Source organism: Symphodus melops, assembly GCF_947650265.1.
Source record: "Symphodus melops genome assembly, chromosome: 10".
Classification (NCBI taxonomy): domain Eukaryota; kingdom Metazoa; phylum Chordata; class Actinopteri; order Labriformes; family Labridae; genus Symphodus; species Symphodus melops.
In genome coordinates, this window is record NC_136700.1 from 23391559 (window position 1) to 23414604 (window position 23046).

Below are 23046 nucleotides of genomic sequence, written 5' to 3' on the forward strand. Positions count from 1 at the left end.
GAGCAGAGGGGAATAAAGGGAGGTTTTATAGATGGCACAGAGAGGGAAAACAAAATGAGAATGAGTGGGAACTCATTTGAGCAGCAAACTTTTATCTGTGACTTGCAATCAGCAATAGTTTAGAAGCAACAACAAAGTAAAAACCTCATTTCATTTGCTGGTATGCTATGCTATTAACCACACTGTGCAGGTTTGGAGCCTTAAATATTGAGAGCAGAAATTCTCATAGCATGTTGTGACAGTTAATAAAAGACTAAGCTGCATAAATCATTAAAATACTTTCCATACTGTTTCACACTGAGCATGTTTGTAAAGTTCCCTACACATCTGTTGAGGAAAAAAAGAATACACACACACACACACACACACACACACACACACACACACACACACATATATATATTTTTTCAGTTCAGCAGCTCTTTAGGGAAAACGGAGAAATTCATAAAGATCAAATTTATGATCAAAGAAGACGCTTCATCATTCAGCAATGCATAAAAATAGATGCAACACAGTTTTATTAATCCCCATAGAGTGACTGCAAACAACTTATTGAGGATAATAAATACATGAATAAATGAAGGCTGAGGCTAACTGAATTGGCAGAAACAACATGTATATGACTAGATGTCATTGTTCGTCAAATATAGAAAAAAAACCCATGAAAAAAACCCCCCATAAAATTTATTTTTCAAAACCTGAAAGCCTGATACATTAGGAATGGATTCTAATAGTTCGAAAACATGCGTTCTCTTCCAATATCTACTACATCTCAAGTTCTAATTCACAAAGCCTCATGAATGATAACGTTCAGGTCCAAACACAACAACTGATGGAAAACTATTTAGTCCACAGAGAAATGGTGATCTAGGAAGTGAGGAGGAAACTATTCAGCTTTATTGTGAAACCAGACCTGAAAAATGGAATTCAAGCTTCACCATGAATAAGCAAAGCTTCCCCTCTGAATGGAACAAGAAAGGACAACTTGGAGACAAAAACAACGTAAACATCCTCATCAACGGTTCTAGACTGTCTCCACGTGTGTGGATGAAACGTCAAGCTCCGGACTGAGTTACACTAATGATAGTTATTTCATTGTAATATTTACAGACTTCATCCAGAGGTGAGACTGTTTCCCTGATCACTGGAAAGTTTTCGCCTAACATCTCCTTTATACTGCTGCACAGTTACCACCCAGTCTCAACAGATTCTGTCCACAAATCACTCATGCCCCTTTCAATACATGCAAACAGCATCTTCACACAGAGACACATTTTGCTCTGCTGGACACTTTACAGTGCATTTAACCCTTTGTGTGTGTGTTTTAATAATATAATGAATATGACTCATTTGCACAGATGGCTGGCACAAAACACCATGCAATCCTATTTTTGAATCAGGCCCTGGGAAATGACCAGAGGTTGATGCCAAAAAGGAGTCAAATTTCAAAATGTTGATCTTAATCATTTTATTGTGCAGTAGCAAGTGAATGCAATCCTGCTGAGCATGAACTTTGAAGCAGTTTGAGATTTTGATTACAGCAGTTTTGTACTTTTCATCATCTGATATCTGAGACAGAACATTTTAAAATAAAGGCTGAGGTTATAACTAGTTGAACATTATAGTAACACTCCAATCATTAATTTGTGTATTATCCCCTCTATGTCTTTTTTTGGGGCGTTCTTTCAGCTGTCAAAGTAGCCATGCTTGCAAGGAAGGCGCCATTTCCTGTCACAAAAGTAAGGCCAGAAACGACTGATGATGAAATACAACCTTACAAGTTAAGGACCTGGTATATAACCACTAAAGAGAGCCTATAAAGCTTATGTGTAATCAACAATTTATTAAGATTTCAGCTGCAGTTTTCTATACACATCATAAAGAGTTATTGTAGCACAAAAAGAAAGGCGTGAGACAACGGTTGTGCGATAATTAAATCTGTAAATAAGAAATGCATGGTAACAGTTTTAGCATCACACAATGCTACAACACTGAAAAATATAGTAAATACAAAGAATGCTTGGTGATAGACATGAAAAAAGAATAATTACTTGTATCAAATGTTTGTGTTGTCCAAATAAAAATAAATAAAAGAATCTTTAACAACTTCTTACATTCTTTCTCTGCATATCTACTTTCTATTGGTTACACAATTTAGTAATTACAATGTATTGTGGAAGAGCATGAGATGCAGTTGACAGCTACAATAAAATCTAACGACAAACTACTGATTCCCACAGCAATAGGACTTCCATGTTGTATGATTGCATCAAACACACGAACAGGTCAGCAGCATGTCTTCCACAGAGACAGTCTTTAGTCTTTGTCTTGTGATGTGAGAGAGCAGCAGCTCACACCTCGGTCCCTGCACGCTGAACTGACAATAAAACAGAGGAAGCTCTCGGTGGAGCCTACAGGTGTGCTGCATTGTCTTTCCTGTGTGACAGCCTTGAAAGGAGAACATGCTACTCACTGTGGCGAGCCTGATTGTAGTGGCGTTATCGACCAGCTCCCTGGTGTAATTCCCAGATACAGCGTGGTGGAGACAAACGCAGGTAAAAACACTCTGAATCTTTTATCTTCAGCGAGCAGCCGACGGCAGGGTGAGAGTTCTTCTTTCCCTCAAGCCAAACCACTGAACACTGGCGGGGATGCAGCTGTTATTTACTTCTTCCTGCTAGTCCAAAGACATGCTTTAAAGTCACCTGTCACTTGTTGTGGATGCAGATCTGTAAAGGAGAGTATCAAGTCCGTTCCAAGACCAGCTTCAAAGCAGATCAGAGTCTAGACAGTGAGCAAAACAAACACACAGATTAAAGAGTCCTTGGTGTACAGAGAAGTTGCTCCATCTTAAATCCCACTGTGTTTTTTTAATCATCAATCTCGTGAAACATAAAAGATAACGTGAAATTATCTATTGGTTAACATCAATGTTACCACATGCCTTTTATGCTAAAGGCTGTGTTCTTCCCTGCAGTTTGATAACCCAAGAAAGAGATGCACTTAAGATCAATGAAATCTTTACTCAGACCTGTAACGAATGAGCCAAACATGAAGACATTCAGTACATCTAAAGTAAGGTTGAGCTTGGGTCATAGCTTGATTAGGTTATTTAATTGGAATACCCTCTTGTCCCAGCAAACAAGCACTGGGAGGACTATTGATTTATTGATGGAACTATGTCCAAGTCTGCTAAGCGAGTTTCTACTGGACCTTCATTTCCTTGACTTGTACGTCACATGCCAAACAATAACACAGAACATGTTAGCAAACAGCTGTTTTATTCTTATTGGTGAAAACACGGACAACATATGTAAACTATGTTTTACTTTTGGTATCGAGGAGATGCACGCTGTACCTCAAGCGTTTGGTGATATCCGAAGGTAGACGACTACGCCATATGTCTTTGCTTTTCTACTTCCTGGTCAAAGTTTGGTGCATGAACTACTATGTTTTTTGTGTTGGTTATTTTGCTGTGTTCCAATTATACTCATCAAAGTTTGTTAAATAACCAAATGTTGTCAGAGCTTCTTTTTGCCTTTCCTTTACCATCTGTTTTAAGGTCAGTTTTAACTATTAGTATAGATGAAACAATCTGTTATGAAAGCTCAGACACAAACTTGTTTAAGTTTAAGAGTGACATTTTGTAGTAGAACACATTTTCTCAAAGTCACACTTGGCACATTGTTTCATGTAGGACCTTATACAGTATAACACATGGACGTAGTCTCACTGACATCACCCACTGGTCACTGAAGGGGAATTTTTAAACCTTTTGGAGACGGTCGCCATTTTGAAAATAATGTTTCCACCTAGTTTTCGGTCAACTTAACAGAACAAAGGTGAAGCTGAGGTGGCTTAAGGCTCTGGTTAAAACAGATGAATAACTCTTAACCCTTTATAAAATCTAACACAGATGAGATGATCCACCACTCATACAGTGTGTACCAATAAATACATTAACTATTCAGACCAAAATAGTTTAATATACTATATTATATTATTACGCCTCTGCATTGGCTTCACTTGTCAGTGCTGGAAATTGCCAATTGTGTGGCCTCAAAACCCAAATCTCTTTCCGCAATCCCAACTATCTTAAATGTCTATATTTATTACATCCATTATTCTGCTACCAGCACACATTGAACATCTCACAAGCTCATCAGCATCTCCTGATGCCTGCGTAAAACCAAGTGCAGAACCCAGTACATCTATCTGAGGTGAAAAGGTGCTGGAAATTAGTGAGACACAAGAACACTCGAATTGTACAAAAACATTTTCTCAAGATGTCATCCGATCTGTTGTATGAGAATACTTTTAAATTTACTGACAAAAACTTAAACACATATCTGTGGGTAATAGTTGGTTTCTATTCACCTTAAAGAAATGTTATGTAGATTTTGCAGCTCTTTGGGAAATAAATGTGTTATGGTTGAACCGGAAAAAATAGTGCACATTTAATAGTGGCTTCAAAACAGACACTAAGCATAGCTTACTGGTGTTATGATGTATGCCGCATTATCAAAGCAGCCACGTGATGACGGGTTGCACCTAGGGGCCAAACCTCTGAGCCTGAGGTTTCAAGTCCACAGAGGACTGACACCATGTTGGTCAGGAGGTGAGTGAAAGGCTAATGAAGAGAGCTGAATTAAACTTTCAATATGAGCTAGGATACCCCTGTGGTCTCTCTCATACCTTTTCTCTCACCTTTCAATTTCTGGTCTCTCCCTCTTTCTTTCCCTTCCTTTCATTCTGTCTGTCTCATTCCATCTCTCCACTCAACCCACCTTCATTTCGTCATTGTGCCTCACTCTCCAGACTTCTGAAAAAAAGGAAAATGGGAAAACAGCAAATCCTGCAGCCTCTTATGGCATCCGTGTTTACCAACCCATAATGCCGTTCTCAGATTTGTTCAGCTCCCAAGATCGCTCCTTGTGTGCATGTATCCCTCCACCTCCCCACCCTCCACCTTTCCCTTATCGCCCAACAAAGGCGGCAGAGGCTGTATTTTCAACTGCAAAACCTCCTGCAATGCTACCCCCACACCCACCCACCCTTGATTGTTATAGTGGTAAGTACACAGAGGGGAGTCTGCCAAAAGCTACAAACATACAGAGAGAGAGACGCCTGTCAATGCTGCATCCACAACCACTAACTCAAGATTAGGCAGCGCTCTGAGCAGGGAGGGATTTCAACAAGACACCTTCTTTTACCTTGATGGGTGGTGGTGGGGGTTTAGGTGAGGAAGATGCGAGGGAAGAAATGACACAAAAAGAAATATAATCTGCATCTATTCATCATTAAAGAGCAGCCCCGAAAGTTGCGGATGTCACCGCTGGGTTCTTCATTGATACCTCACCAATGCCGGATGGATAATTGAAGTCTGGGGTTTTTGAAAGGGGATGCTCATAGGGGGGAAGTTATAATACCCAGGTGGAATGAAAGGATGTGTGTTGTGTCTGCCAAAACACTCTAGCCAATGCTTTAGGTCTCTTTAGGAGCTGAGCACAGAGAGCAGACAATGCTGTTTTGCACTTCTTTGTAGATGTCACTCATCCAGACAGACCTGCAATCCAGATACAAGAGACATTAGAAAGAAAAAAATACTTTGGGTAGTATGTAAAAAATCGGTCAGCCTGGTTTACAGAACACCATGTGTACAATAAGTTGCCCAATATGTACCAACATACTATTTATAGATATCATTTATAGCTGACAGTCATGCTGTTGTTGCCAGTTAACATAGTTACCTCTTTAAAGCACATGTACATTCGCAAGGCATGTACTGCAGATCCACAGTAAGAAACATAATATGAAGACATAAATGTACTGGAGAAAAAAGATCACAGGATGCAAACATGCAAATAATTCTCTAGCGTATGTCATGCAATAATGTAATCCAGGAGAGTGGAACAAGCTGTCCTGGACATTTTCAAGAGGAATTACATTTTCTTTGGGACAGGAAAGCATCAGGATTTATTCTATGCTCTGCCAAATAAGTGTGTAATTTTGAACAGAAACAAATATGATGTAGGCAAGAATGTCTTATTATGTAATGTTTTTTTTTCAAGTAATTGCAGTATTTTACAGACATGCACGACTGATTTTCAAATTTGAAAAGTTTTTTTTTTCTGTTGCCGTTTTTTTCAGAATGAAATAAAACAAAGAGGACACACATGTAAAGTAACAAAACTAATCTATCCTGACACTTTAAAGTCCATTGTATTACAACTATCTGTATTAAAATGTAGGATATTATATAGTCATTTTGCCATCCAACGGTAACAATGGGTTTTAATTTAAACAGTGCAAGAATTATGCACTTTTTGGTGTCGCTGTTGCATGACTAAACTGGATTATAACGTTACAACATGATGACATTTTTGCTTCCCACCTTGAGTGTAATGTCACAGAAACATTGCCCTTACCCTGTCTTGAATGCAGAGTGCATTTGTTGATTGTGTATGGTTGTAGAGATAGACAAACCATGTCTTTCAAACAGTTTTCTTTCAACAGTGACTTTTTTTAAATGTCTGACAAACAACTTTTTATTCACTTATCAAAACGAGACATTTCAGATGATTTTCTGATTTTCTAATACCACTCCAAAGAAGCACCACAAGAATCTTATTGGCAGCTTCTTTTTGGCTTGCTTTTGGTTTTTGTAGGCCTGCCAGCTGTCAATCAAACATACAAGCACACAAAGAGGCCCGGTGGCTTCAGAAACATTGATAAAGTATCACTCAACACCTTTATTTATGATTAATTTGAAAAGCACTTTGACTACAGGAAGGAAACACTTGGGATTGAAGTCAGTTTATAAAAGTAAGAAGGTATCTGCTGAAATCTAAACTAAATCAGGCAGTATACTTTTAATAGAGTATGGTGAGATGCCATGGATGCTTGAACGACTTCTGTTTATTTTCTACCTTCTCCCTTGTTTACATCCTCTCATTTCCTGGCAATTTTCCCTGTGTGAGATTACTCTCCACACTCAGCACGGCTGGTGGTTTCTTAGACCAAAACAAGATGTGCCGTCGACTGAATTTCAATTAATACACCTCTGGGATTTTCTTCACTTGATAGGAAGGTCTGTAAAACAAATTAGTTTGGCAGAATGCTCTAAAAATAGGAGAGGCGCTGAGGATGTGAGTGGGGAAACTGGGAGAAGAGAGGTCCTGGATGGTATTTGTTGAAGCTGCAGAATGACTTTTTGTTTTATCTGGTTTGTTACAGCACACGTTACTATCTTGAATGCAATGTGACAGCACCGATAGAAGAGGAAGCACAGGCTCAGTATATGTTCAGTAACACAGGGAAAGCTGGGCAGCAGCCTGCATATACACACTGTTTGTTTTGGACTCAGTGCCGTCTCATTTACACGTGTTAATTGAAGCTAATTGGTTCTAATTAGATGAACAGGAAACCCTCTGGGACCACTCATACCTTTAATTTGAAGTAAATATCATTAATTAACATATGGTAATTCCAAGCCAATTAACATTGATTAAGAGATGCCAGCAACAAGGGGGGAAAAGCTACCAACTCTCAAAAATTACTAATGACTCAGCAAGAGAAGAGCGAGGACACGTCATGGTGGATGTCAGCAAGAGTGGGCGGGAGTCCAGACACGACTGGCAACCTTGGCCCCTAGTCCCGCCACCCTGCACAGGGGTCACACTGTGCCCACTGTACCCAAAGTGTCTGCCATGTTTCATACTCACTGTGTCCACCATCTGCTTGTCCCACTGTTCCCACCACGCCCGTTGGACTCTCCACGGTTTCCATGCACACCCTGCCCGCATACTTATAACCCACAAACCCCTGTGATCACCTACTGCCCCCATACCTGCTGCATCTGCCATGCCTGCCATGTTTACTCTACATAGCCATAAGCATCCTTTGCATTCTTATCGTGCAACCTGCCCTACTCGTTGTACCAAAGCTGCAGTGCTCCCTGTGCTCTGCGTACCTATTGTGCATGCTCTGTGGTACACCTGCACAGGAAACATCCCCGCTGGCTCTGCAGACAGAGGGCATGTGTCTGCCAGGCGATTGAACAGGAGAGATTAGAGGGCTTACTGCTGAGAGAAGGAGCAGAGAGACAGAGGGGGAGTGAGAGTGAGGGATGGAGGGAGACAGAGGGAGGGAGACAGTGACGGCAAGAGCAGAATGAGAATTAGAGAGGAGAGACATATACAAGCAGGCAGCATACTGTAAACTGCCATCATGCAGGGAAAGGAAAGAGAAGACAATATTACAATGAATATGAGATGTAGAAGCTGTGAAGTTCTTAATTGGCTGTATGTATATCAAATAGGGCTGTCAAATGATTAATGCTGAATTTCAATAGTTAATCGCCACTAATTCAATTTTTAAACACGTTTAAATTTCCATTTTTTAACATTTAAAAACAGTTTTTAAATTCATATTAACAATGCAAAACAATTCTTGCTTGTTCTTGATTTAGGAATTAAATGAGTGCAATTGAAAAAGAATTGTACTTTATGATGTTGAATTTTAGATGTATTATATCAGTAAGTGCTGCACTGTGATCTAAAAACATAATTTAGAGACAGGAACTTACTTCAGAGAGCTATTTCTGTGAGATATAGTGTTTATTTGTATTTTATGAAAATAAAAAAATATTGAACATAATATGCAGGAGGGCATGTTCACACTCTGCTGCTGACATCCAGTGATACTAGCACTTTTCAGGAGTTCCAGTTTAGTTGAGTTCTCTGTCCTGTATGCATGAAAGACCTGACGAGGAACCTTCGACCCGAGTCAGCGTCGGCTGGATGGCAGTCAGTGGCCACTTGCTTAGCAAGCCTTGTAGATAACTTCTTCGATTTAGGTTTATTCACAGCTATGTGGCTTTGGTGATGTGGTTACTTGCTGACATCAGTCTGATTACCTGGCTTGTAGATAGTGTCACAGTACTTTGGGGATTTTTTTTCGTTCCTTTTGACAAAAGATACCATATACCTTTGACTGATATAGTTGTTGTTGTTTTTTCAAGCAAACTGAGCGTATAGCGGTGTTATTATTTTCCATCAAGATGCAGAGGGTAGCTTGACCAAGATGTGCTGAAGCACACATTGAAAAGAAAAGTGTTACATGTTTATCTTAACCACATCTGGATTAAGGTATTAACACTAAAGACCTGATCTTAAAATGTGTATTTTCTAATCTTTCCTTCCCATTTCAAGGCGGTTATATGACCTACTTGTTCATGATTAGCAATATTTAAAGAGCTAGTGAAGAGCTAATTAAGAGCCACCTTGGGCATGTTTTTTTGGCACATTGACGTCTGGAGAGAAGGACTCAGAGACGGGTAACACAAGAATGACATCTCTCTGGATTGGTGAATAATTTAACGATGTGCTTAATTCTATGACATACGATACTTTTTACATATCATGGGAAAGTATTTTTATTAATATTGAGAGTGCATTTAGAAAATTCAAAGAGGGGCGCAGATGGCCCAGCAGTTAGGTTGTCTGGAGGTAAAGTCCTCCAAGCGGGCGGCCAGGGTTCAAGTCCGATCTGTGGCCCCTTTCCTGCATGTCATTCACCATCAACTAGCTTAACATGTAATATTAATCATTTAAAATATAAAGAAGGCTAACTGAACAATAAGAATAACTCAACCAGGCAAACAGGTGTATTACCCTGACACTTGTGTATGTAGTTGTATGTATGTATTCATGCTAGAATTATTTGTAGGTCGAGCAAGCAGGGGCTTGTGTATGCGTGTTTGTGTGTTTGTGTGTCAGGGTGAGAGGCTTGTGCAGCTCCCTGTAGGTGTGGGCACAGCCACAATGCCGGCTGCCAGGCTGCCCACCGAACCATCTGACACACATTCACACCTCGGCCACCGTGCCCATGAGCACATGCAGACAGCACTGGCCGCCTGTTTACCCTGTCTGTGTGTGTAGGTGTGTGTGTGTGTGTGTGTGTGTGTGTGTGTGTTTATGTGTGGCTTAGGAATACACTGAAATCATTGTTTACTTATCCACCTGCTTGAATAGTTTTTTTCCTTTCATTGTCATTGCAGATCAAGTCCTCTTTGACTTTTTGATCATTTTGTGCAGAACACCTACTTTAGTAGAAGTAAGTTGCACACTTTCGTTTACGCATTTATGCTGTTCAACTTCTGGGTCAAAGCCTGGTGCTGTAACTGTGGAGCATGCCCTGACTGCCTTGCGTCAGACTGCTCTGCGTCTGACTTTAAGAAATTCGATTCAGAAAGATTTCAGTCAGGCCAACATTTTCACATGCAGTTTTAGTCTCACTTACAGAACAAAACCCAACCAAATCACTCAATTGCAGTGATAAGTAAAGATTATCTTTTGTGTTTTGCCTTTAAGCTGCTAAAAAGGTAAATGATCTTCCGCCATGTGTTATAAGACACAAAAAAGACTCAGCTGTGTTTAATACTTTTGGTAACTTTCCGAAACAGACGATCTCCTTTACGTGCTATAAGCTTGGAAGTTGAGAAAGTAAGCAAGGTCTGAATTAAAACAAACAATAAAAAAACTTTTAAAAAGTAGAAGCTCTTTCAAAGTCTATCCTGGCATTTAAGCTTTCAATACACTTCATCCAGTCATGTTAGCAGCAACCACACAGAGAACCTTCACATGTGTTTTTGGACTGATAAATCCACACTTCTTCTTTGTTACTTTCCTCGTAGCCCATATGGGTGTGTATGTTTTATATCAGAGAGTGTGTGTATGACATGCTGTTGGTGATGCACGGCTGCATCGAGTCACCGGACAGGGACTATCAGAAAAGGATGATGGCCAGTTACTTAATAATAAACCCTTCAAAGGCTGTCTGATGTGTTGCACAAACGCAACACACAAACACACACACACACACACACACACACACACACACACTCGCACAGACAGCAACAGCCACATGGAGAAGAGACTAAGACAAAGACCACCAGAGAGAGCGACAGACAGCTTGAAGCAGACGGTGAGAGAGGACACTGTTTTTGTCAGGCTTCATGAATATTTAGCAGGACTTGTTGCGTTGAGGGCTGAGGTTTGTGTGTGTGTGTTTGTGTGTGTGAGTGGGGGTGTGTGCGCGTGTGTGTTTGTGTATGTGTATGTGTACATGTGGAGAAACATTTCCCAGGAGTATGTGGCTTTTTGTTTTCCTTGTCTTTGTTTATGTGTGTGTGTGATTGGGTGTTTACATACTTCACACATTTCCCCAGATTGTATTTGGGCATTTATGCATGTGTGTATCCACGTCTTAGAAAGGTTGCCTGTGTGTGTGTGTGTGTGTGTGTGTGTGTGTGTGTGGGTGGTTTTATCCACATGCAGCTTTTGTCATGGCAACAGCGATGTAGGCGCCATGGACAACTACCTGCGAGGACCCCTGTCCTCAGTGTGTTTGTCTTTGTATTTATGCAAAGATGATTAGCAGGTCAAACAAGCAGGACTAGTTCACCTGCATGTGTGTTTGTGTGTGTGTGTGTGTGTGTGTGTGTTTGGGGGTCTGTGGAGGGGGAGGGGTCATGAGGGGGGCTACCAAGCATTTTGTCATGGCACACTTGACAAAACAAAGACAACTCACTTTTCTGGTCCTGTGCCACATTTGGTATTCAGGAACAAGTCGGAGCTCTGGCTGCACAGACCCGATAACACCTCCTCTCTCCCTCTCTTGCGTGTTGAGGTGGTGGTGGTGGTGAGGGGCTGGTGTGGAGGGGGTCCCTTCACTCCAGACAGACCCTGCCATTCGAATGCAAAGCCTCAGCTGCCGCAAATCCGCCCCTCTTGCCCCTCCCCACCACCACCATGCTATTATTTCGTTGGATTTCACAGCTATTTTTGGATGGGCAGCCTAAGCTGCCCAAGGATCTCTACTGGAGATATGTCATCAAAACCCAGCCAGCACCCCATGAGGCCATTAACATAAAAATTAAAGAATTATATGCAGAGAAAATGGGCAGTGAATAAATGAATGGATGAATGAATAAATCAATGAAAAAAATGCATAAATCTCAGCCCAACCAGTTATCTCCTGTTTCTGTGAAAGAAAGTGACGGAATGATGCAGTTAGTATTTTATTGGATTATTTGTTTAGCATTGAGCCTAAACATGTGCTTACAAATGACTTACAGGAAAAACACAGATGGAAGCAAGCATGGAAGGTTTGTGCAGGATGAGAGGGAGCACGAATAGCGCTTGCAGCGGCTCAGTTGTGATGTCCTTTTTTTTTTTTTTGGGCGAGTTGGTTCCAGAAATGCAATCCTTTCCAAAGCTTAGAAGAAATGCTGACCACATACCGCGAAAAAGGAAGTAGCTGGGTGAGAAAGGGAAATGATGCAACACTTTAGGGAAAAAAAGCAACAGGATGTGAATTCCAGACACTCCAAAATTCAATTTCAGATTTTGAAACAGCTTTAAAAGTCTTGGAAATGGAAACCTTTATGTGGAAGTCACCAGCTTTACTTTCCAACACTTTCCTTCACATCCACATAGCCTTGAGTATAAAGGGTAAATTTAGAAGTACAATAAACAATAGGGTACCCGTGTTACACCATACATGACTTTTCATTGAATAGTTTGGATCCATTTGATCTGGGTTTCACTCTTATTTTTGAGATCCACTGTTTGTGTTCGTGTGGAAACCAAGGGTGACAGGACTTTTTGAATACTTCTCTTTATTCTTTATAGGTGGTGAAGTGCAAATGCGTTACAAAATGGGAATGAGATGGACAAATGTGCCAGAAAAACTTCTGATGAACAAATGATACACCTTTGCATTTATGTTTATGATGCCACAGAATAAACTGTGATCAGATAGGAAAGGTAAAGCTATGATAGTTTACGAAACTCCTTTCACTTTAAAGGTAAAATCATTAGCAATGTTGCAGCTTGAAAATGCCACATTCAAAATGTGTTCATCGCCACAAGCAGTTCACGACACCATTAGGATAAGCTCTATGTAAATTTACTGCTTGTACCTGCACTGTAAGCTAACAGAAAATATGATGTTTCTTGTAATGAAAAAGACAATAATTTAGCGAGCCAGCACAAGCTAACCACTGGTGTTTTTCACCTGCCTGTCCATCAGAAAGCAGGTGAAAGCCAACCCAAGGTTCACCCTCGTTTTAAAACAAGCGCTGCATTTTCCCTCACTATGTTCACTTCTTTCCTTGACATGTCCGCATATTCACACGTTTGAATGGTATCCAATTGATGAATTGTATGCACTCCTAAACTCACCTGTGCACTGTCATAGGCTGGGAAAAATACTTCCCACCCAGAAAAGTCCAGAGTCCACCAAAACATCAAAATGTAGGCAGAGGACAGGGTGTCTGCAGACATAGTCACCATCACACACTAGCATGGAGGCCAACCAGTGATGATTGGCCTCCATGTTGTAGAAGTCTTTATTTTATTTCTTCAGGAAAAAGTGACTGGCTCTATCTTAGAGGGTGTTTCTTTATAACATAATCAGCTTTACCTTTACTTTAATGACCTCAAGAATAATAATTGGAGTCCAGAGCAGAGCTTTGAGGCAGGGTTAGAAACCAGTCCATAAGCCCTGGTCAAAATTAATGGTAGCACAGCAGACCGGCTCACAGCTGTGGCAGTTTATGTCACCATACAATCAAGTCATATCCGTGGGAGGGTGAATGTCAGGCTTCAGCCTTGATACACAGGTGGGCAACACAGGTACAAGGGTGACTTGCTGCGGCAACAAAGCATCAAAGGAAATCCTGCTACGCATCATACTATAACAGGAAAGTTGTGATCAGCTTTGAGGCCCATTCATTTTTTTAAAAATAATTTCATTTGCTATCTGATGTTAAATAATATTTGACACTAGACTGGAAAATAATGTAAAGTATTAATTACAAAATGGTAAAAACATGTTGGAAAATGTTCTAGGATTTTTTAATCATCTAGTGAGATGAGCTCCATATACAGTCCCTCCTCCCTTGTAGCGAGCAGCAAGTGCAGACCTGCTGATGTATGGGGAGTCGTGCTTCTTGCTGTGTCTGAGCCTGTGTCATCTCTGCTTCTATTTGCAAGGTGTTTATTCTGTCAACGACTTGAGTGTTTGCCCAGCTGGCACAGACTCTGCTTCTGGCAGCGCCAATACACCACCTCCCCTAGGGGGCGGAGGGATCTAGGGCCTCACGGAGGGTGGAGGGACTGGGTGGTTGGTAGGGAGGAGTTATTAGAGCTTAATAGAGGGAGCTAGATGCCTGTCCTCCCCTCCTCCTCCCCCTTGTCACCCCCTCTATGCCACCTCCATCCTTCACCCCACGCTCTTCACCAGAGAGCATATGCAACGTCTGCTAAGGTGGCGGCAACTTCAAGCAAACCTGCATGAGCGTGTGTGGATGCCAGTCCGAATGCTGCCACCACTGCCATCAAGGCACCCCGTCCTACCTCTCCTCCCCCAGACTTTCCCAGCCAAAGAGGGGCGGCTTAGCCCCCACATAATCCCTATTGACTGGCTCTTGCTTTGTCTGCCAATTCTCAGCATTGGATTTGTCTCACTCGATGATGCGCTCCACTCCACTTCTTCCACATTAATCCATACTGTTATTACTTTTCAATACCAACGCTAATTATTGCCCCCCCCCCCAACCCCCCCACCCACCCCAACAACCCCACCCTGACAATGCTACACATACTGTTTGGACATAAAACAACAGCAAAGAACAAATGAGTTAAGAGCCATTGACAGGAGGCCAAGGATGACGGCAAAGGAGCTAATTCCATCCTTTAGCTGCTGACAAATCATCTTGCGGCTGCAAAGCGAGTGTGAAATGCAATGTCGGGTACAGTGCTGGGCGAGGCAGCATGGCCACACGAGCAGTCATTTTTGCTATACTGCTACATGCCAGCTTTGAATGTGTGTCAGTCACACACACATGCTGACATAATCTTTCTTTTTCTTCAGTTTGGAGTCTTCATTCCAGTTTTCCAGTCTTCATTTTCTTTTTCCTTCCGAGAAATCAGCGCCATTTTTTCTCTGGTGTTCTGCTGTTGAGTTTATGTGGCTTATTATTTTGTGTTTGTCATGTTTGCAGCTCCTCATCATAAAATGTCATTGAGCTATCTGTCAATGGTTTTTCTAACATGCTAGCTAAGTAGAATACATTGTGTTTTTACACAGTTGGCATTGGAGCAAGTCCTCAGTCCAAAAAATGAACTAACAACTTAAGTGTAGCTCTATAAAACATTCCATAGCTTTCCAAGCTAGTGCATGCTCCTCTGCGTTGTATTGAATAGTAGGAACATTGTTGTTCTCTTTTAACTTCCAGCTGTATTCAATGTGTTGCTGTAAGAGCCAAAAAACTGTAAACATGAAGGAATAAATCCAACTTAAAACATTACTTTAGAAGTCTAATTGATATTACTGACATTTTGTCCATAACTGTCTTCAGTAATGTGCTGAATAAATATAGTAAAGTTACACAGTCTGCTTAACAACAATTGTATGAATTAGAAGTCTTGCATTAGCTCTTTACCTTACAATACTAGTATGTACTCTTATTAAATGACTTATTTAACTGAATATTTTTTGTCATATTCATTTCAAAGCACCTTTGAGCATTCTGTCCGGGGTTTAAAGAAGCAGATGTTGTTGTCATGATACATGTCATGAGTATTTTCAGACATGTGTGTGCAGGTGAGTGTTTGGGTTCATATTTTATGAGTGTGAATGCACCTCTACTGTTAAATCTTGTGATTACACTGTAAGCGTCCTGAGGGCTCCATGGGGTTCTGACCAGGTTTACCTGTCTACAGGAGCTCCGGTGGTGCCCGGGCCTCCAGGACAGGTTGTCCATCTGTCACTGATCCCAGATGAGTCCTGTTAAGCAGCTTTGCATTGGGCCCAGCCAGAAGCAGTCGCAGTCGCTCAAGCTACAAAGGAGCTGCTGCCAATGTCCGAGCTCTCTGCTATGTGTGTGTGTGTGTGTGTGTTTGTGTGTGTGTCTATGTGTGTGTGTTTTTGCGTGTGTGTGGTTAAGAGTTTTAGTTCTGGTCAGTAAAATCCTGGATTCTGCTGTCTGCAGGAACTCTATATGCCCTCACATAGCTGCAGGCTCTGCTTTGGTTCAAGTGATGCTCGGAAAGGTGCACACACAGAGGAGTGTGATACTTTGTACTCTTAAAAAAAATACAGACCTGGGCAATATACTATATCGAGTTTTTAAGACACATAGATCTATTTTCAAATGAGACGCAGAAGAATGATTATTCAAATGTGTCTAAAACTGCTGTCTTTCTCTTATCAGGTGTCAGAAGATTTCTTGAAAAGACCTCAGTCATATGTGTACAGCCTACACACAAACACACACACACACACACACAAAAACACACACACACACATATATAGCTTCAAATCGGTAGCCACATAACTGATGATGGTTAAGTCTCATGAAAAGTCTAATGCAGGCCATCATAAAACACCTTGTGATGGAGATTACAGGTTTAAAGTCTGTGTTAACCAACCATCTAATTTTTTGAACAGACTTTCCAAAAGACATGCTTTGAAAATGTTAGTTGTATTGAAAAACAAATTTCACACCTGCATGAATTGCAGCTCACACTACATCAATCTTCAGTGTGGCTGAATAACTGTCTGGAGTGCTCTTGTTTTGCATCTGTTAATATGAATTTTAGGACTGAATGCTGGGTAAAGACATGCAGTAGATACAGCTGTGATGAGAAGAGATACTTGACCACCCAGCACCAAAACAACAAGCATGCTCACCAGGAACTAAACAAAGCAATTCTACAAGAGAATATTTGGCCTCCACTCCACTGGCTGAGCATGTTAGACACAGTAATAAAGTCTGAATGAGTACAGAGACATACCATGTATTCACAGGTTCAAGGACTGAAGATGGGAGCAGACAGACACAAAAGTGGATGCACACGCACACACCCACAACCAACGTGTGTCCAGTGATTCAGGCAGTGTCCAGCCTGCCCTCCATCAGATAGCAGGCTACCTTTAATGGCCAGGCAGCACAGAAAGAGACAGCAAACAACCTGCCTTTGTCTTATCACAAACTGCTAGCTGCTTGGGCAGCTGCTGACCCCCCCCCCCCCCCCCCCCCCCCCCCCCCAGCACACACACACAACGTTCACACAGCAACACATCTTACATGACACTAACAATTTCTCACAACAGCCTGACCCATTTCATCCAAATATGAATTATGACATGGTGATTGTCAAAGTAAAATGAAACATATTTGTGTAAATATTGTTCCTAACAACTGTTAAGATACATGCATGTTGACATTAAATAGTCAGTCATTCTGAAACTTCCATTCACCTCTAAGGGGAGTTGGCATCATGATAATTCTATGAAAATATCTGCATTTCAAAGGTGACTTTCTTTTTATATCTCCTGTATGAGATGTGCCATAAGAATATTTGTGCCTCAACAAATCTGAACTTTTTATGGAACCATGACCTATGCTGTTAAAAAGCATAGGTCACAAGCTTTGTAGAACCATCTCAAATTGAGAATGTACAATGCATCTTGGGCAGCATTTCAGCACCATGGACAGAGAACAGAGGTCTTCATAGCTTTGGTAATTTGTTGAAACTTCACAGAAAACAAATAAATGGTCATGTTCATGTTGGCTGTTTGGAAACACAGTTGAGGCACTAAATGTACAAACATTTTTAAGATTTCCCACATTATTTGATTGATTATCACTTGTCTGAAGAAATTGTTGTTGAATTCAGAGGCAGGGTGCGTTGATAAAACTGTCTATAGAATAACTATTTAAGGCCTATTTTATTTTAAGTAGCAAACACTGGGTAATTTTGGCAGTGAACTTCGAAAAGCTGTACATTTTAGAGTTTTGCACACTCCATCTTTGAAGTTTTTTCTGTGAAGTGATTTAAGTTGGTGAGATTGATACTCCTTCTCTTTATTATGTTCTGTCTCCTATTGTGTACATTATATATATATTGCATTCATTTACTTACAATGTACAGTGGCAAACCACTTGAAAAAAAAAGTTGATCCAAGCAGCGCTGTTATTAGAAAGGTCTTACACAGTAAAGTTTGTGAGGCACAAAGGATGAGAGACAACTATAACAATAATTGTTAGGAAGCGGTCTATTAGTTTCACACGTCAACAGCACAGCCCTCTGACATGTGAAAGAGCCTCTGCCACTTTAACGCCACTGCCTGTCAGATTCCTCTCAGCAACAAAAGGTAAGCTACAAGGTCTCGGAGGGAGGGCTATTGTACTTGAGTGTCTCTGTGTTTTTAAGTTGTTATGACGGCTGTGAACTACCTTTTCCATCATCCTTAATGGAAGCGTATGTGTGTTAGTGTGCTCTGTGGTCATAGGTGAATGTTGTGGTGTTGAGTTTGGTGAATGTGGTTGTGTGTGTGTGTGTGTGTGTGTGTGTGTTGGGGGTGGGGGGAGTCAAGGTGCAGCGGAGCAGATAGCTCAGCTCTATGCATACTAAAAGCACCATCGCCACCGGCAGCAAAGATAGAGCTGGGGGGTGAAGGAGGGGGGGGAGGTTGTATGGATGGTGGAGTTGGGGAGGGGGCTGATGGGAGGGAGGAGAGTGAAGGAGGGAGCAACATCGCACCCCAGGGAGCCCCTTCCTTATCGCACTCCTCGGCCTCCTTTATCTGATTAGACATGACCAGCAAAACAGAGGTAGAGAGAAGAAGAGAGGTACAGGAGAGAGAGAGCGAGATGAAGAGTGATGATCAAAGTTGGTAAAACATTATTATTGAAGGACTTTATGAGCATCATAATTGTTTTCTGTTTTTTTTTTCTGGATTTCTAAGATCAAAACCTTTTTACTCATATTGTTACATATTAAGTGTTGCGTTCTTTCGGTTTCATTTATTTTACAGTTTTATTTTGGCATACATACCTCTCCTATTATTTCAGACACTGTTTCTTACTGCCTTCATATGTTTCTAGGCCTTATGCCTGCCCCAAGCAGCAATCTATCATGTTTAGGAATGAAACCAATGCAAAGGAGTTACTCGAATGTCTATTTTAGCCTCTCTCCAAAAGCGAAGAAATCTACATTAGATTTCCCATTAAAATGCACATTGTTACATCCGCAAAAAAAAGCCAGTTCTAACAAACATGTATCAGGTCACTTCAGCTGTTTCTTTGCGGGTAAAAGAGCAAAAAGAGCAACGAGGTGCAGAAAGGCTCGCCTTCGGAGGAGCCTGATCATGGCTGTCATAGGGACCCTGAACAAAAGGCCTCGCTCAACAGGCCTAGACTAGGAACTCTTTATTGTTGTCTAACTCTGTTTGTGATACACTCTGTGTTTTATGTATGTTTGTTCCTTGGTGGGAATTATCTGTTTGAACAGTGTGGAAAGTAATTTCCCAATGGGGACAATAAAGTCTAAAGTAAAAGAATGTATATAAACCTGGACACAGGTGGTGACGTCACCCGTTCGTTTCTGAAGCTGACTTTTGCAGCCTTTCTGTTGGCAGTGACCATATTGGAAATTCAGTCTCAAACTGGCTGTCTGTAAACCTGGAAGCAGGCGAATACATGCTGCTAAGGCGGGCCTTAAGCCTCCAGCAAAACGCTACAATGGGCCTCCTGTCAGAACTACATTTTCAAGAACCAGACATTTTACACATCAAGGAGCCACTGCTTGGATTTGAATCTGCTTGTCTAGAGGAACATTACCTCAGTACATGGGGTGCGCACATTAACCACCATCAACATCCTACATTTGCTCTTTTTTTTTTTTTTTTACTATGATACCACTTAACAGTAAATGTGCCATATTGCACACACTATTGCTTTGTTTTAGATAATTAGAGACAAAGTTATGGATCTTCAATGAATTTACTTCTCACAGTTATGTGGAAACATTCAGGGAGGGTTTGAACAATAAGGTGATGTCAGGCTATTATCTCACCTTGAGCTTGGAGACTGCTTAACAAATCTTCATTAAAAAAAAGGTTTCCTTCATAAGGCAGAGTCTAACAAAATAATGCATCAAGTTGCATTGTGAGAACTCTAGGATCCGTTCACAGACATAAAACACATCTCACACTCTGACTTTAAAAACATGTTTGTAAGCCTGCAAAAATACAAATAATCTGTGAAATGTTCCTTTGATTTTGCAAGGTAGGAAAAGCAATCAATAAATGCTAAGATGTGGTAACAGTATAAGGATATAGCAGGTTAAATAAACATCCAAATCATTGAAATACAATCAAACTTCTCTGGGAAATGAAAGGTCTGATTTTTTTAGACAGGATATCCTGCTGACTTTCTGCTTCACGTGAGGCGTCTTGCATTCAATAAAATATCGCTGTCACGTCGGTGACATGCCGACAAGTCTTCAAAGTCTGTGACAAAAATTATACAGATCTCTTTGGGAATATAATTATTGCTGGGTACACTCTGAACATTTGGAAATGATCCAAATCCAATTAACAAAGAAGGTAGACGCATGAACCCAAAATGGAAATGAATGTTTGCAATGCTAATACAAATTGGCTTAGAGGAGAACATGATTGTACAAAGGATTCCAAAAAGACGACAAAAAGAGAAAGAAAAATAAAAAAAGATGTGAGGAGCAGACTTCGGCTAGGTTGCATACACAATGAACACACTTGCTCATGTTTAGTCATGTGCTTTAGTCTGGTTATGATTAAATATAATAAAAATAAAAATACAGAGTGGGAAAGATGCTTAATTCCCACATTTTCCCTCCATTTCCCATCTGTGTTCAGTCTGGTCTCATCATCTACAGCCTGGAGGGGAATGTGTGTGTGTGTGTGTGTGTGTGTGTGTGTGTGTGTGTGTGTGTGTGTGTGTGTGTGTGTGTGTGTGTGTGTGTGTGTGTGTGTGTGTATGTGTGTGTGTGTGTGTGTGTGTGTGTGTGTGTGTGCACTTGCCATGGGTGTGTTTTTGAGAAAATAAGGTCTGGAGGTCTCGCAAATGAGTGTCTGTATAAAAGAGCAGAAGGAAGTGTGTGTGCATGTGTCTGTGTGTGTGCACGCGCAGGGGCATCTCGTCAGTGAGAGGGCCCAGGGGACGGCCTGGCCTCCTCAGCCTCCTCATGATGATTGATGCTGGCGGGCCCCACACGCCCCGGCCGCCCAGCTAAATTAAAAGCCTATTTTGTAAAGTTGTAAAGAGAACAGAATGGTTGGAGGGTTAGTGTGTGTGTTCCTGTGTGTGTGGATGTGTGGGTGGGTGGGTCACAGCCGGGGCGCTCTCCAATGTCTTTAGTATCATCAACCCCTCAGAGGATAGCCAGAAGGGGGTCTCTTCCATGCCTGATGCTCTCTCTCTCTTTTGCTACACTGTCTCATTCAGTAAAAGAGACACAAAACGCGCGCACACACACACACACACGCAGGAACACACACCCTAAATAAACCACTCTCAATTTTTTTGTGTGAAGTAGTAAAATGATTACAGATTTTTTGAGAATTTTGCAGAAACACAAAAGGACTTTATTTGTGAAATAGAATCATTTTATAGTGTATTTGTGTTCTTTCTTGTGTAAGCTGAAGGGGGAGTAGTTGAGGAAGGTGGCTTATAGATCTACCTGACAGGTTCAGTTTTCTACAGAAGAGAATCTGGGCCAGCAACACAACAAAATAAAAGGCATGGTGAAGTTGAAATGTTACTAAAAACACAGAACTTATTATCTGTGCCTGGCATATTTTTTTTTTAATTCTAACAGTAATGTTAACATTTCCAAGATGAAAAAAAAAGATTCTCAAAATACAAAAAACAACCTATTTCCACTTTTTAAGAAAAAAAAAGGAAAAATATATAAAACGACTCTCTTCTTACGGGCCACTTTCATTGAAAGGCGGAGTTTATTCTGAACATGTTTTGTTCCCATGCCTCAACTTCAGTTGCAGGACTCCAGACCAGCCGCTGAAGGACGGGACACTCACTTGTTTGTATATCATTTACAAATCATTTATTCTCAATGTGAATTTAATTGACCAGGCAACTCCAGGAGGCAAGGACAAGCTAACACACATACACACACACACACACACACACACACACACACACACACACACACACACACACACACACACACACACACACACACACAATCATCGTGCACGACACACACACATACACACACTCAAAATGACACATACAATCACACACTCACTTTCATGTCACCCTCCAGCCATCCTCCTTCTCGCCTTCAGGCCATGCCAGACATCTCCCCGCCCCTTTTGTTTTCTGTTGGCAGAAAGAGGTGAGCAGAGTGACAGCCCATCCCGAGAATGGCCAACCAGACACACACACAAACAAACAAACACATACTCACACACACACACACACACACACACACACACACACACACACACACACAACAGAGGTCAGGCTGGAGTCAACTAGGGTGTGGAGGCCAGCTGAGGTGCACCGCCTGTGCATTGTGCTAATTTGTGTTGTGTGTAAATGTGTGTCTAAGTGTTTGTACTTGTTGTGGTCAACACATTGACTTGAACATAAATAAATAAAAAGGTGTAGCTCACCCTGAACTGCTGTATCCAATAATTTAGATATGTGCATGATCAGCCTTTTCTCCCATGTTTTGTTTTGTCAGGATTTATCAAGTTAGATTTTATAAATTGGAAAAATAAAATAAGTAAGACAAAATATATATTAAGATGAAAAAACAAACAGCAAGATCTATTTTTGAAAAAAAATCAGACCCAAGCCACATTTGACTTGGAATTGGTGGTGGCTCCAAACGCAATACAGTTTGGGCTAGACAAATGCATCCCTGTCTGGACACTCTGATTGCTTAAGTTGGACCTCAAAGAGATGCCTGTGTCACGTGCAATAAGCAACACACTCTCAATCTCTAGTTTCACGTCCTCTAAAATAAAATATGATGTTATTTATGCAAATGCTTTTATCAAAATATGGTCAATTCAAGTAGCCTAATGTGACGGCAAAATCGCCAAAACCAACGTTTAACATCACGGGGCTACGACAACATAGAGTCTCTTGTACTTACTGATGCCTGTGTATGCATGTGT